General features: G+C 33.3%; 1 long non-coding RNA gene across 7 annotated transcripts in view; it reads left to right on the top strand.

Moving 5' to 3' along the window:
• Positions 1 to 403: 403 nt before the first annotated feature.
• The window catches only part of LOC137491394 (uncharacterized), a 95756-nt gene continuing 79172 nt past the window's right edge, over positions 404 to 16987 (top strand). For all 7 annotated transcript variants that reach the window (XR_015482920.1, XR_015482918.1, XR_015482923.1 and 4 more), the window contains exons 1-2: positions 404 to 887; positions 7860 to 7962. This is a non-coding gene — a long non-coding RNA (uncharacterized LOC137491394). The remainder of the gene's footprint in view (positions 888 to 7859; positions 7963 to 16987) is intronic.

The following is a 16987-nucleotide window of genomic DNA, read 5'->3' as shown; positions in this document are numbered from 1 at the left end:
GCTATACATTTTAAGGAGGAGTGTAAATATTGCAGTTATGACAAAGTTAAATGTGTTTAGATGAAGAACAAAAAAAAAAACCCCGACGAAAAATCAATTGATCACGTAAAAATGACAGTTAATATGTGTGTAAATTTTTTTTACACATTTATTCACACGTTTGCATTACTGAGAGCAGGAAAGAGACAGACTGCACTGCAGTATTTTCATAACATCGTTTAATTAAAATTAGCGATCAACAAATTAATCTGTCTTGACAGTCTCTCCAAGTGAGGGCATTATCTACACACAACATGAATTCTTAATGAGAAAAATACTATAAACTATAAAATACTATTCATAAAAAATACCTAAATAACAGAGGAATTCAAATGTCCAACACAAGAAGGCTGCGCTCCAGCTCAGCTCGATGACGTATAATGCCTCCGACAACGCCTGTAGTCCCATTTAGCAACTTGATAGCAACTGTCTTTTAAAAGAAGCGCAGCTGATTTAAAAAGTCAAGAGTGAGATGTAACTAATATGTTTTATGTCGTAGAAAGTAAAACGTGAAAGTATTTTGAGTTTGTGTTAGCCAAGGACCTAGTTTAAGCGCTATAACTAAAATCCAATTGAAAAAACCCATTGACTTTGGGACGAGAGAACCGGAACTGCTAAAATGCTAACTCGCTTTCGGGTTTTTGCACACAAATGGACGTCATGTCATAGTTCCTTCAATCTATTTCAAAATATTTATAATTTCTAAGAAACTGCCTCGGCGTTCATTAGCCAAAGACAGTTGACGTTGTCTATCCACAAGATGGCGCCAGAACCGCATAATAAGCCCTTGCTTAGAAGATTAAAACAGCTGTTTTCTAACTACAGCTGATCAAATCATAAATAAACGGGTAAGTGATATTCTAAGTCAATCTCTCTCTTTTGTATAAATTGCAACTATTCAGTTTATTTATAAGGACAGTGCCTATTTTAATACAGTTATAAATTTCCTATGACTGTTCTCAACAGTGTTTTCAGAGATCTCACCTCAAACACTCCCTACTTATCGCAAACAACAGCAATCTGGTCGTGATTGCGCTGCAATTTTCGGGGTTAATTATTGTGATATCCCGATTGCAACCGAGAAATACTGTAGATGTAACACTGTAACAAGAAATCTCTGTAGACGGAAGGCATTTCATGTCAAGGTCAGCCTTATAACGTTAAAATGTCAGCAAAACCACCTGTTTTGTCATCACTTTATACATTACGCTTGAGAATCATTCAAACACTAGCTCTAAAGTGATGTTAGTGAATAAGTAATGGCTTCTGCTGTTTTGACATCAGCTGCAGATGTGAATGAATGGAACGAGTGGAAGAAAGTAGTTCTAAAAGGGATTTTAGACTCTTATTCTTTCATCTCCTTTTTTTATACGATTGTCGAACTGTTGTATAAATGCAATATCGCACTCGTAGCACTGCGATATGGCTGTATCAGCACTGGTTAAATGCTAAGGGACTCGGTCTGTGGCCTTGTGCCAACGCAGGCCTCCCACCAGTGCTGATATAGAGCCATATCGTACTGCTACGAGTGTGATATTTCTCATATGTTTAGACAAATAGATGGATGGATGGATGGATGCAATGATAAATAGTTAGATGCATAGATCCATGCAGTCCATATTTACGAAACCTATTTATTCATTTTCAAAAGCATCAAAACAAAATAAATTTGTAATGTCAAAACTAAATTCTGGTTGGCTTTATCAACAAAAGCCAGTCCCAAATGTGTGAGATATGAAAAAAAGGCTGAATATTTTATCATTTTGACTATAATATTACTTTATGCTTTAACAAAATGCTGTACATCCCAGGTCGAATGACTTTATTAAAAAAATCAAGAAAAGTTCTGTGGTATTAAAGCATTTGCAAAGCTTCGTTCCCTGAATAAATACTTTAATTTATAGATTTGTTATTAAATTAATATTTTGACATGAAAGAATGATTTTATCAAAGCATTTGCAAAGCTTCATTCTCTTGCTTAAAACTTTAATATATTGATCTCTTTAATTAAACCTAATATTTTTGACATATCATGAATATGAATTTAATTTTTTTATTTATTTATTAGATTGCATGCATGCTTTTGACAACTTTCATTAAGGGTCATTTGCTCATTTATATCATTTTAAATGCGAAGGTTTGAAATGTCTTTGTCTTGACAACATTATGAAGACAACAGGACATGTCATAAATCTGTCATAAACATGATTGTCATGAGGGCATTATAATTGTCAATTCTTTTAAAGCATTTGCAAAGCTTCGTTCCCTTGCTTAAAACTGCATATTTTTAGAAACTACAACTGTAGGCTGTAAAAACATACCATTGGTCCCGAGTTACTATAAAAAGAGCAGCGCTGAGTCTGCACATCCATGGCTAATCGCAGACAGACATGGAGCAGGTCAGATATATCTGATAATGTGCTGTTGTGTTGTCTGGATCTCCACAAACTCATAATAACTGAGGAATCTGGCCTGTTTCCTGTGCCTAATGAGGCCACTGTAAATCTCCCATGAGCCTCTCTGATTGTGTTCAACATGAGATCCAGACCCGCTACAATTAATGGATTCTGCTTCTATAAATAGCTTTAAATGCTCCGCTATTATTGTCCTTACTCCGATGTTCAGGCCAATGACCGTTTGTTTAAAAAGGAAACATTAAATCAAAAGTGATTGAATTTACTCTTGACAATTAGATAATGTTAATCGATTATTGATTATTGTTTTAATAAATCTATTGCTGCTTTTATTTTTTTAAATTTATTATTGGGAATGTTATTGTTATGTATTATATTTTAAAGCTGCTTTTTAATTATGTATTATTGTACATTTCCTTTTTTTATCTATTATTATTATTATTATTATTATTACTGTATTATATTTAAAAGCTGCTTTTTATTATGTATTATACATGATTTTCTTATTTTAATTATTATTATTATTATTATTATTATTATTAATTATTATTATTACTTGTATTTAAAAGCTGCCTTTTATTATGTATTGTACATTTATTTCCATTTATTATTATTATTATTATTATTATTATTATTATATTAAAAACTGCTTATTGTTATTGTACATTTACATCTATTTATTATTATTAATAATATTATTATTATTATTATATTTTAAAGCTGATTTTTTAAAATTGTTTAATTGTTTAATTATTTATTTGTTTATTTATTTATACTAAATGTGTCTCATAATGGAACACAATTGAATGTTATCAAGTTGCTTTTAGGTTTAATGTGAAGATATTTTAAACATTGAGATATTTTAAATAATTTTAGTTATTAGCTTTAATATACATTTAGTTTAGATATTTCATTTAGATTTAATTGAGATATTTAGCTTATTTTATGACAGACACATAATTTTATGTGCACAGACAGTAAAAAGGAGATGGAAATAGTGATTATTTATAGCTAAAGAAGCCAAATTAATGATGAATATTTTTGGCCCTGAACAGCCAGGTTTCACCAATCCTTTTTTCTTACATTCCTTCTTTTTACTTAAAGATTTGTCTCATTACAGGAAAAAAATAAATAGCATGAATTAAAGTTGACTTAAATGCATCTGTTAAAATTTAAGACTGTGTTATAAAGATAATGTCTGTGAAAAAAAATGAGTAATTGTTAGTGGAAGCAAAATTTTAATACCATTCAAAAATTTTAATAATCACTTAGCTACTTTGTCACTTAATGTAAGCAAAATATATAATATGAGTTAAAGTTGACTTTAATGTTTTGTCAAATATTATGACTGTGTTATTAGGATAATGTGTGTGTAAAAAATGAATAATTGTTAGTGGAAGCTAGATTTATGATGCCATTCTTGGATTTTAACAGCCACTCAGCTACATGTCACTTAATGGAAGCAAAAATATTTATAATATAAATTAAAATTAACTTTAACTTTCCTGTTAAATTATAATTATAATTAATTATTCCTATTTCTTTCTTCTGCTTTTCACAGAAATATGCCAAATTATGAAAGTAAAATTGTAGTAACTTAGTGTAGTGTAGCTGTCTTATCTTATGACTCTATTATGTTTGCATTTCTATGTTCAGAGACCGTATAAAGAGAATTAATTTTTGCTGAAGTAAGCAAAAATTATTTTTAGAACTGATTTAAAATGTTATTCCAATATAATCTTAACAAATATATTTCGATTATTCAGTCTCATGCAGATTTCAAGTGCGCCTTTTTTGTATTTCATATCAAATATGAACGTGGAGCTGTTGCCAAAACTGCCGCCGATTAAAATGTCTTGCCTTAAGGGGCTTCAGTATGTGTGATAACCTGGCATCAAGTCAAACAAATTAGGAAAAAATGCAAGCATCAACTGTAAGTGATGACAGAGGCTGGATCTAGACATTGGCTGTAGGGCAAATGTGTGTGAATAATCTCTGTGTGTGCGTGTGCATACTTGGGTTTTCATGAAAAGTGAGCCACACTGCAAAAAAAACATACATTCTTCTTCTTGTTCATCATAGCAGTAATAGTTTTAGTCATAATGGATGAAAGGAGGCGATTTATGGAATCAAAACAGGATTTAGAGGTACTAAATTTCATGATTGATAGTGTGGGGAAATTATGTGTCCAGGGCAGTGTTGGATCTAATTAGTTACAAAGTACTTAGATTACTTTTCACCGAAAAAGTAAGGGGTTAATTTTCATTTTCAGGTAATTTAATTACCGTTGCTTACTTGTTTAAATACAATGCTTAAGTTCTGAACCAATCAGTTAAGGGAAGCAGAGTAATTAATTTATCAAGCAGACTGAACATGCTTGATATGGAGGACCAGGAGTGCCAGTTTGAAACAAAATGAAGAATCAAATTATCAATTTAATAATTGAAGCAAAAAATATATAAAGGTAAATCAATATTTAAATGAACCAATAAATATTATATTTAAATATGTTTATTTAAATTGTGTTTTAGATGTAACTTATTTAAACTGTAAAACATTAATCATTTATTTAAATTGTGATTTAATTATACACATTATTAAATTGATCATTTAATTCTTTATTTTATATCTAACTGGCACTACTGGTTCTGCATTACTTGAGAAGCAATGAACTGAGTAAGAAATTTTAGTCAATATAACGTATATATGTGTATAAAATATTGCTTCATTGCTTTGAAATGTCTTGTGTTTCCATGCATAATGTGTATTATTCTTAAAGGGTTACATTTTATAATAAGGCTAAAATGTCCTCTTTGGTTCAGAATTAAAGAATTAAAAGAGTTCAGAGTTTTCCTGTAGGATTTTTTTCCAGCTGTGGCGGCAGGACTTTTTTTTTTACACAGATTTACCAACTACTTGTGGGGTTACTTTTATGACAAATGCCGTGAGCGCAGTATTAGAAGTCGAGATCAAATTTATGTAATAGCCTACGAGCATGCGAATCTCTTTGTTTGCGTGCCAATGTCCTCTGCTCGTGCACAAAACTTCTTGCATGGCCCCTTAAATATAAGAGGCTCAAGCACAGATCTTCTTGTGCGCTCTCAAATAAACGCTGCTGAAGAGCGATTGAGTGCGTTTATGTAACGAGTATGTCTCCAGCATTTATTAGATTTGCTATATGAACGTCTTTAATAGACCTACAGAGCAGTATTAATGCAACCTGAAGTAAAGTGAAATGGCTATACGTCGTGTTTGCTGGCCTCACGCATCACGCACCTGTCAGTTAGTCAGTCAGCATGTAACCTTAAAGTGTTAAAGAAATGACGCACAGCACTACTATGGTTACAGAAAGTTCTCGCTGTTATACTTTACTTACCTTTTATTGTGTTTTGGTGCGATTATTACCCGCTATTAAAAAAATATCAAGTTTTGAATGAGAAGCTGTAATGTAGCCTTGGCGTTATGAATTTTGGCATGTCGCCCCGCCATGGAAGAATAAATGTAGCGGAAACCATGGGGTTTCATTTCTATTGTCTATGCGGTGTTGATATTTATAAACAGTGCATTTATACATGGAATTTTCAGTGTTTAGTTGAGTAATTAAATAACTTGAGTAGCTCAGTTACTTTTTAAACATTGTAATTAAAAATGTAATTTAAATACAATTAATAGTAATACCTTTTTTTTGAAGTAACTTACCCTGGGTCAGCTTGGCATCATAGTTGATGAATAAAAAAAATATTGTCATGACTTAAGATATTACTTTATGAAGGCTGTGGCATAATACAGTAACGTAGTTCATTTGGGTAAAACTTTACTTGAAGGGTGTGATCATAAGACTTTATAATCATGGCACATCATGAATATGACTATAGTATGCATGTTTTTGATAGCTTTCATTAAAGTCATTCGCTCAGTTATGTCATTTTAAATGCAAAGATGACATTGTTTGAGATGTTTTTGTCATGAAAACTTATAACGAAGACAACATAGCTCGTCATAAATCTGTCATCAACATAATTGTCATGAGGCCATTATAACTGTCACAAATACAACAGTGCCATTCAGTTCAATTCATCTTTATTTCTATAGCACTTTTACAATGTAGATTGTGTCAAAGCAGCTTAACAGAGAAGATTATAGTAGATTGAAACTTTTGATTTTGTCAGTTCAGTTTTCAGAGTTTAAGTTCAGTTTATTTACGTTGATTTATACGTTTCTTGAGCTCAACTGCCGAGGGATGAACTGAATTGGATATTTAAATGTTGTTAAATAATAATGGTGCTGTTGTTATATAATTATTTGACACTTTTAACGAGATATGTTAATGACAGATTCATTCAGTTTCAGTGAAAAAAGTGATCAGAAAAATATTAATGACACAATTGTAATAGCCTCATGGCAATCATGTTTATGACGGATTTATGACAAGTTATGTTGTCTTCGTATTATCAAGTTGTCATGACAAAGACAAACAGTTTTTGATGTTTATGTCTATGGTTTATGGTTATTCAGGTTGTTGTAAAGACATCTCAAACAAAGCAGGCATACAATCTCCTTCATATTCACGTCAATATTTATTCATATTCATAATTATGACTTTCATGATTATAAAGTTGTCAGGAGAGCCTTATGAAAGCATCTTGAAGTATATTGCTACCATAAATAGATTGTTAATGGATTTACTAGCATGAACAATACATTTTTTACATCATTTTATCATTTTTTTTATCACTTATTTAATCTTCGTTGATTATGTTAGTTTATGAAAATAAAGTTGTAATTATTAACTCATTTTAACAAACCCAAATTTAGATATTAACTATGCATTATTGCATGTTGTATTACTGTATGATTAATAAATGATATACATGTTTTGTTTATTGTTATTTCCTATTAGCGAATGCAACAGACTTATTAAGGCTTAGAGCCTTATTGTAAAGTGTCACCATCAAAAGTTAAATATTAATCAATTAAATTGTTAACTAAACATTTTTTGGTGTGTGCTTGACAACATTTTGATTGATTTGTGTGTTGTTATGCGCTCCTGAAGCTGTCATGTCAGCTGCATGTGAGGTAGATTCCCAGTCTCTTCAGTCGACAACACAATTCCGGTAATTTGCTATTTAGCTAAGTGAACTTGTAGGAGCGTGTGTGAAAGTATGAGCGTGTGAGCAGTTTTTAGCAGCAGGTTTGCGTGAGGTGCCACAGGTGACTAAAGGTCGAAGGTCAGTGAGATTACAGCTGAACATCAGGCCTCCCACTTTTACTGCGTGTGGGTTTTGAAGTGATGAGTGAATTTCCCATTAGTGATGCCTGTGTGCTGGAGGTTATGTGTACATATAGGGGTCGTGTCATGTTAGAACCTGCTGTAATTTTTCCTCTTATTTGTGTTTTTCTTCACAGTCTCTCCTTCGCCGTGTGAAGCAGCCAGACCGGCTCATTCATTGAAGAGAAATGTTTCCTGTGATCTTGTGAATATCGGGAAGAGTGTTGCGGGGTCACAAAGGTCAGGCTCTTCTGTCATGAGCTTCACAACTTCTCTCTTCAGGTTTAAGTTACCAGTTCAATTTTTAAAATGTCAGATTTATTACCAAGTTCACAGTATTATTTTAATTTATACACATTTTAGACTGAAGATTAGTGTGTCATAAACAAAATATAGTTCAAAGAACTCAGGAAATATTTTCATTTAAGTTTTACTTCAATGTCATATTGACTTAAAGGTATACTTCACCCCAAACTGAAAGTTCTGTTTTTATTTACTTACCTTTCCCTTGTCACAAATTTGTTTGTTTCCTCCTTCTGTTCTTCTTGAATTCCAGATTTCTGTCTTTCTCTTTTTGGGGGTCTACCAGCTAGTTCTCTTAGGACGCATTACAGCACATTCAAAACTCAGCTGCACGTGTGCTGACACACACATTGTCACGCTGTCACATTACCCCTGTACTTCAACAATTACATTGGCTACCAGTCAAGTCATACATTGATTTTAAAACCCTGATTTTTTTAGCCAGCAGCTTGCTCTCTGCCCACTGAAGCTAAGCAGGGCTGCGTCCGGTCAGTACCTAGATGGGAGACCGCATGGAAAAGCTAGGTTGCTGCCGGAAGTGGTGTTAGTGAGGCTAACAGGGGGCGCTTAACCTGTGATCTGTGTGGGTCCAAACGCCCCAGTATATTGATGGGGACTCTATACTACTCAGTGAGCAATGTCTTTCAGATAAGATGTTAAATCGAGGTCTGGTAACCATTAACTTTCATAGTCTTTGTTTTTTTCCTATACTGTGGATGTCAGTGGTTATAGGTTTTCAGATTTTCTTCATTTCTTTATAACATATTTTATTCCTTTAACAAGGGCTAAAAACTACATACATTGTAAAAAAATAAAATAAAAAACGTAAATAAAATGGCAAAACCTTAAATTTAAGTACTTTTGGTAAATATATGAATGTAAAAAATAAATAAAATTATAAATAAAAACCAAAATGAGTACAATATTAACATTTCTAGACAATTAAATGGTTTAGCATGTGATCAAAAGGTAGTCATAGGTAGAAGAAATTAAGCAATAGATTTTTTTTATGTTTAAATTTTTGATTCTTGCGAAAAATATAGAAAACACTGTCAGCTAATTTAAAAGTATACAAAATATTACGGTTTTATTACAATTTTTTTCCTATTTTTTTAAGCGTTAAAATGTCATTTAAAGCTGAATTTACAGCAGCAGAAACATCTGTTATTGTTATAATAATAATAATAATAATAATAAAAACAATGATAATCATAATGATTATTATTATTAGTATTATTTTTATCATTAATGTTGAACAATGACACACTGATTTTGTGGAAAACACATTTTTCCCAAAAGAATATTCTGGAAAGTTTATATAAATGTTTAGAACTGGCTCCTCTCCAATTCTACACATTACATATGCTGTACATATTACATCTACTTTATATAATCCAGAAGATTATACCAGCCCGCAAATGAGCTATTAGCCTATTAGTCTTTGATTCATTGAACCGAAAAGTTTGAGGCTTTGCTTGAGATTACGTTTGTTGCATTAACTAATTTCTCCACCACACGACATTGTGTAACCTTAGTAACTGTAAGCCTCTCGAAGGTTTAAGTATTGATTCTGTATACCTTACACAAACTGTCAAGCGGTTACATCACGGCGCTGCATTCTGGGTCCCACAACCACTGTCTGTCTTTGAAGTTCTGCATTGGAATGGAGCTAAACGAAATGAAAAAGCCAAAATCAAAAAGATACATATCAGGTTACATCATTTATCTGTCTCCTCCTGGGTTAAGATATTATCATAACGCACATTCCTCCCAAATCCTGGTTAATGCAAAGCAGAAAGCAGGTCTGCATCTGCAGGATCTCTGGCTTGAGTCTTTCTTAAATCATATTCAGAGGCAGTTTCTTATGTAACATTGTGTACGCTGATTGGCATCTCAATTAAGTCATCCTCGGTACTTCTACAGGTTTGATATCGCTTAGTAATAATTGAGTTTGACCCCCACAGGCTCTGTTTAGCACCCAAAATCTACCGCCAGCTGGCACAACTGTACCTTTACAAAAAAAAGGGGGGCAGAAAGAGGGCACTTATGTAAGCAGAATGACTAGAACAGCAGCCATTATAGATGATAACAGCTCTGATGGGCCAGGTAATAATCTCTTTGACGATATTATTACAAGCCCTCAGGTATGCAAGTTAAAAAAAAGAGAGATCAGTCAGTCATTATGCATGACTGAATTTCATGAAATTTACATGCAGTACACTAAAAAAAGCAATTGTTGGCTTTCCTTTTTCCCCTAAATTTATTCATAGGATTTAACATAAACGACAAATATCGGACATTTTGGTATATTATTGTACATTTTGACAGAGAGAGAAGTAAACGATGATCCAAAATGATTTTTGACCCCCAAATATGTATATGTATATATATATATAAGATTATTCAAATTAATAAAGAACTAAAAATCCATTTAATAACAACAGCTACAACAAGAAGATGCCAACTAGAACAATTATTAAACCCCAAACTAAAAGCCTGGTCACATGAGCTGTCACACTGTAGCAAAGAATGTAAAAATTACCGATTATCCAGTATGGATGAGTATACATTTCCACAAATTCAAGCGAGTCCCAAATTGTTTTTTGAAAACCCCTTTAAAACGAGTCTAATTCTTTCCAGTTTTATAAAGTGACTTTATATTCTATACTTATTTCTATTAAGTGACAAGAATTTTGTCTATGCAAAGTCCGACCGTACTGTCCTAATTAAATAATAAAAAATCCCAGCATGATCATGTTTTATTTAGATAAAATAAGCGTAATCTAGAGGCCTTTGCCTTCCATATACATAAGCCACTTCTGATACCAAATGATCAACTAGAAGTCGAGTTATTATTCGTTGTTCCTAAAACTTGGACTTTTGTCTGGTATATAATTCCAAAAGGAAATCTGACCAATATGCTTTTGAAAAAAACAAACAAAGCAGCTAATTCTTTCAACATGCCATGAGTCATTTAAAAAGTTTTTTTTTTTTTGGTTCAATGTTAAAGCAATTCCATTATGCAACTTCATGAAACTTGCTCTCTTTTTTATCATCTGCTGATGTATTTAGAGTTGCTAAAAAAAAAGAAAAGAAAAGCTGAACAGCATGTACTTAAAAAAACAAAAAAACACTTTCTTCTCAAAAAAGATTTATTACATGCCTTGGTTATGCAAGTGTTTTTTGTGTTTTAATACGTTCGCTCTGTCATTACTGCTCTTCCAGGCCCCTTTGGCATCACACCTGGTGACTGACCCACATATGTGCATCTGGCCTTGTAAAACACATCACGTCAGCAAATATTATGTAATACTCTTTTTAGTTTTGAACATATGCACCTGTACACATATCTCTATGAACATGTCTTAACCTGCCAGCTCACTTTGTACAATGTGTTTGACTTAAATCTGACATGCTTACAACACAAAATCTTTTCATGAGAGCTGATAAGGAAAACCATTAAGCAAACTGTAAAACTAACGAAAGTTTTTTTGAGATTTGAGCTACTTAATATGCACAGTTTCACAGATTGTTTTTGTTTATTATTTAATTATTTTAGTAGGTTACAATGAGATTTTAAAGTTTTACCGTTATTTTGCTCATTCACAAATTAGATTGGCAGGCAGCAGAACGGTTTATTTTTAGGCTACATGCTGTAGAGACAAAATTTTAGGCAAAGTTAGGCTAAATTTAGCTGCTTATGATGACATTTGTTTATGATGTAGTCCTGAATGAAAGTTTGTAAATATATAAATTGTTTTATAAAATGCGGATATAATATTAAATTGTAAATATTATTCTGCAACATAATTCTTTATTGTTTTAGTACAATTAATTCAGTATTGATGATGTTGCTCATAATAATTATAATAATAATAATAAGACAATAAATATTGCAATCTGATATAAAACATATACTGTATGTTGGTTGCTTTTATTTTTAATTGATTCATATTTTTTAAGCTAGCATTATTTACATTTATCCAAAATGACTATGGAGACAAATTAATTTATTGTTATAATTAAAATTAATTTTATGGAACAACAATTTTAATAATAATAATAATAATAATAATAATAATAATAATAATAATAATAATAATAATAATAATAATATTAATAATAATATAATAATAATAATAATAATTATTATTATTATTATTATTATTAATCAAATAATAATAATAATAATAATAATAATAATAATAATAATAATAATAATAATAATAATGCATTTAATATGAAATTTATTTTTAAATATGTAATTAAATAAAAACATTTAGGTGAGGCAAAGCTTTAATTTACTTTTATTATTAAGAAGTTAAAATTATTAATAATACCTTCACATTTCTATAGTTTGTTAGAATAATATAACAGAATTACTATTTTTACTGTACGTCAAGTGTTTGGCTCCTTATTTATCATCTTAAAATAAGTATTTCATGCTGTTTTTAACTACCTGTATATTAGTTTTTTATATATATTTAATTCAAGCTTAAACTCAGCTAGTTTAGTTTAAAGTCCTCAGTTTTGACTCAGGTTTACATCTCCTCACCCTGTCAGCGCTGTAAGCGCTCAGCCCACCACAGCTTGACCCTTAACTTGATTTTGCGTCACATGAGGATTTTTTTGCGTGCATGTGTTTGGGGTGGGACACTGACCTCTTGTTCGTTCTGCTCGTTCTGGTTGACCTTGGAGTGGCAGCAAACACTCTGTTCTGAGACTTTTTGTATGTGTCTGTGAGTGTGTGTGTGATTGGTCTGACGTAAGATTGTCCATGTGCAAGCGCAGGGTGGATGTAGCAGGATGAGCCAGCCGGAGATTGTCTCCAAAAGGCCAAACATCCTTCCTCTTCCCTCTTATGACAGCACTGCAGGATTTCCTTCTCACCTCTGCGGGACGATGCTTTCTGCCATGTCCTCTGGTAAATTAAGCAGGAGTCTGATTCTAGATCGGTTTGAAAGTACAGAGACTACCTTAAGTGGTGTGGAAGAACAGGATATTTCACTTTTCTTTCCTTCATCCTCTCATTTTTCAGTCAAGGGGCTGATAATGGTGCTCAGCTTCCACTTTTGTAACTAGTTCTGTTGCGTTCTGGTGCAAATCTGTATTTGACAAATATGTTTTATCAGCTATAGCCTGTTTTCTTCTAAAATTAGCTTAAACCTTAAACTTTGATCAAATATTAAACCTAAACATTTAATTTTGAAACCTTTTATTTAAGAAAACAATTCTGGATTTCCTTCCCAAGTAAATGTGTCTTTCATTTGATGATCTCATATAAAATGCAATGACAAGTAAAGGATTTTGCATTTCAAATAAAACGTAGTGAAGCATGATATACAGAATCAAGTCTTGTTATAATAGAAGATGCCACATGCACGTATAATATATCACCATAATCAAGCACAGATAAAAAAGTAGCTTCTACAAGTTTCTTTTTAGCATTAAAAGTCAAATATTTTAGATTTATTTCTAAAATAAAACCCAAGTTTCAGTTTCCTGATCAGGGGTGCGTTTCACTCGCAGCTGAACTCTCATGATACGATGCATCGTTTGGGAAAAGAATGATTTAGTGAGAAATGTTTTCCCAAAACGCATAGTTTCTCTGTCGCAGATCCATCGTTTGAATCATGTTAGTTATAACGTAAAACGCCCATAATGACGCTCTAAACTGGGTGGAGTAACATCTTCTTTAGAGAAGAACCCCATAATTTCTTTGTGCAAATGTTATTTTTTTACACAAACATGCATTCAATATAAAATCCAATAATAGATTTGATAAAAACATGCACTCGCTTTTATATTAATTGAAATATATGGCACATATAGGGCCTATGTTTGCTTTACAAATATTATTGAGAATTACATATCATATGAATATGAAATCACTTACAAAAGCTTACAATTACTATAAAGTTGGATATTGTTTATTTATTTATTTATTTTTTAAAAGTCTACTTTTACAATTGGACACTTTAACACTACAATTTAACACAAAATCCACTTTTAAAAAATAGGTCACCTATAGCTTTCGCCATAAGGCTGTGTTCAAAATGACCTCAATGTTTTCAAAGTGCACTGCGAAGGAAGCACACTTGTAAACATGAAGACCGCTATAACTGAACTGTAAAAATAGTTAGAAAGGACAACTAAGAGAGATGACCTTAATGCTTTTTTCTTTTCATAATTCCAACTTTGAATATTTTAAATGAATAGGGCATAGGGGAGTTAAGTGGGAATAGAACACAGCCAGGAACTATGTTTCGAACTACAGCTCCAGAGGTATACTGTAGTTGCGAGTGCCCAAGTTTGCGACACAGTTTGCGCGAATGTTCGTTGGAGCGGCGGATTTGGAAAAATGGCAAATCAACAAACTATGTTTGTAACAACGGAACTTGTGACCTTAGTTGGCTAATGATGGTTTTGGGAAACGCACCCCTGATTAGCAATGTGCACATATAAAAAAAGCTTATCACCAATCCAGAGACCAATACTTATAAGAAATTACTCTTTTGATTTTTTTTTCCCCTTAAAAATTCAGTCAACTGATCAGATTTTAAATGTTTTAATACATCACAGATCATATGTGTGGCCCAACATTTGGTTTGTTTATACTGTCATGATTAACTAACGCATTACATGTCTATGAATTGTTTGGTTCAACCTTCTTAATGATATTTATACTAATATCATCATAGAATGTGATAATGTATTAATATTATACACATCCTAACATTTCTCGCATCACTGTATTACATTGATATAAAACACCGGTTACCCTTTATTGTCAGAAACGAATAGGAAAAGTGAGCAATAATAAGTAACGGATTAAAGTGGAAAAGCCATATTTTAGGTTTGCTCTGCTGGACAGGATTCTAAGTCGGGTAGTTTCGCTTCTCTGTGGGGGTCCGTGGCCCGCAGGCATGCTGCTGCTGATTTGGCTTCCTGGGAGGTCTGAGATGCCTGCCTTCACTGCCTCATGTACTGGATGGTCACGGGTGGATGGAGGCTTTACTCACTGCGGATTGAAGCACATGAGGCTAATGTGAGCTAATGGAAGGAAGCAAGACGGACGTTGTGTTTTTAGGTTGTGTGTGATACTCAAATAGGCAGAGTCAAGTTTAAGTGGTTTATAATAGCTGAAAGAAGCCATTATTGTATATTTTTAAATCAGATGTATAATTATGACATACTTAAATCCACAGTGACTTTGCATACAAGGTATAAGCTAGCGTAGCCCTTCTGGTTGCTTGTGCACCACGAAAGCAGCAATCAAACGTTAGTATGAAAGGTGGAAACGCTAACAAGTATAGTATAAATCCAGCCTCTTTGATAAGTCGCTGATAAACATTTTGTAGCCTGAAACAAGGTTTTCTTGCTAAACTTTTTACCAGCACTGCTCTTTGTGCATATCTCTAAGATAATTAGAGGACATAGGCACCAAAGAAGTTCCTGTTATCTGACCTCCATTATGCTCACCTTCCTCAATTCTCACTCCCGTCTGGGTCACGGCACCAGTTTAAGCCCAATGGTTCTACTTGCACCCCAAAATATGTCTTGAGAGATGAGCATCAATGTAGCTCCTATTAGCTAGCTTCCATTCTAATAAAAAAATCCCAAACATAAGCTGGTTCTGCTTCTAAGCTTCTACTTGCAATTTAAGGACCAAAAAAGTGACGTTTACTTGCACCCTCCAAATCTAACTCTCATCCGGGTCATGGCACCAATTTAAGCCCTGTAGTTCTACTTGCACTCTTAGAGGAAAGATTTGTATATATGACTTCAGTTTGGGAGATGAGCATCAATGGAGTTTTATTAGCTAGCCTCCATTATAATCACCCCCTGCTAATAAGGATGCTAAATACAGCAGCTTCTACTTGCAGTTTGAGGCCAATGTAGTGACATTTACTTGCACCCTTCAAATCTTACTCCCATCTGGGTCATGTCACCAATTTTAGCCCAATGGCTCTACTTGCGCTCCTGGAAGAGTGATATGAATATATGTCTACAGGATGAGAAGTGAGCATCAATGAAGCTTTTATTAGCTAGCCTCCATTCTAATTACAACATTGAACATCCCGAATAGGAGCTGGTTCTGCTAACAAGTATGCTAAAGACGGCAGCTCCTACTTGCAATTTGAGGTCAACAGAGGGACATTCACTTGCACCCTCCAAATCTAAGTCCCATCTGGGTCATAACCCCAATGTAACCCCAGTGGTTCTTCTTGAACCCCCCTGGAAGGGGTTCAACTCTGCATTTTAGGAATGGGAGGTTGACATTAGAGAAGCTCCTATTTGCTAGCTTCCAGTATGCTCAGCCCCTTGAAACTCACTCCCATCCGGGTCACGGCACCGATACAACTCCTTTAGTTCTGCTTGCACCACTCTTAAGTGTGATCTAAATTGATGTCTTATACGTGTGATGCAGGCTCATTAACAAGCATGCTGAAAACTTTATCAACTAATTTCAACCACTAATGTTGGTTGAACCTTTACTGGCACAGATCTGCCAATCAGGCTTCTCTTTAGGGTCTTTTCAGTTAGATAGTTATTAAAAAAAAGATTGCATGGGCTACTTTGGATAAAATCTGATAAAAATGGCTGCCAAACAATTGCAAAACCCTAAACATGTTCAGCATCACTGTCAAAATATGCTGGCTTGAGTTCTTTATCCATATGAAAAGTCCTAAATTTAGTCCTGCGTGCCTGATCTTTCCGGCCAAAAGAAAGGTGCTAAACCCCGAACAAACGGAGGTATATCTGCGACCCTTCAGGCTAGTGGAGTTCCGTTTTCTCTGGGTGGCCATTGTCAGAGATCAGTTTACACACACACACACACAGAGACAGTCTCTCATGCTTGCAGGGAGGAAAATGTCAGTTTCACCTCATTGTTATTTTAAGCTTGTTCAATAGTTTTCAGTAGTTTTGACAAGAATTAAAGGTGAAGAGCGTTTCTTGT

This window comes from Danio rerio, chromosome 4, assembly GCF_052040795.2.
Source record: "Danio rerio strain M-AB ecotype USA chromosome 4, GRCz13ab, whole genome shotgun sequence".
Taxonomy (NCBI): Eukaryota; Metazoa; Chordata; class Actinopteri; order Cypriniformes; family Danionidae; genus Danio; species Danio rerio.
This window is presented reverse-complemented; position numbering and strand designations above follow the sequence as displayed.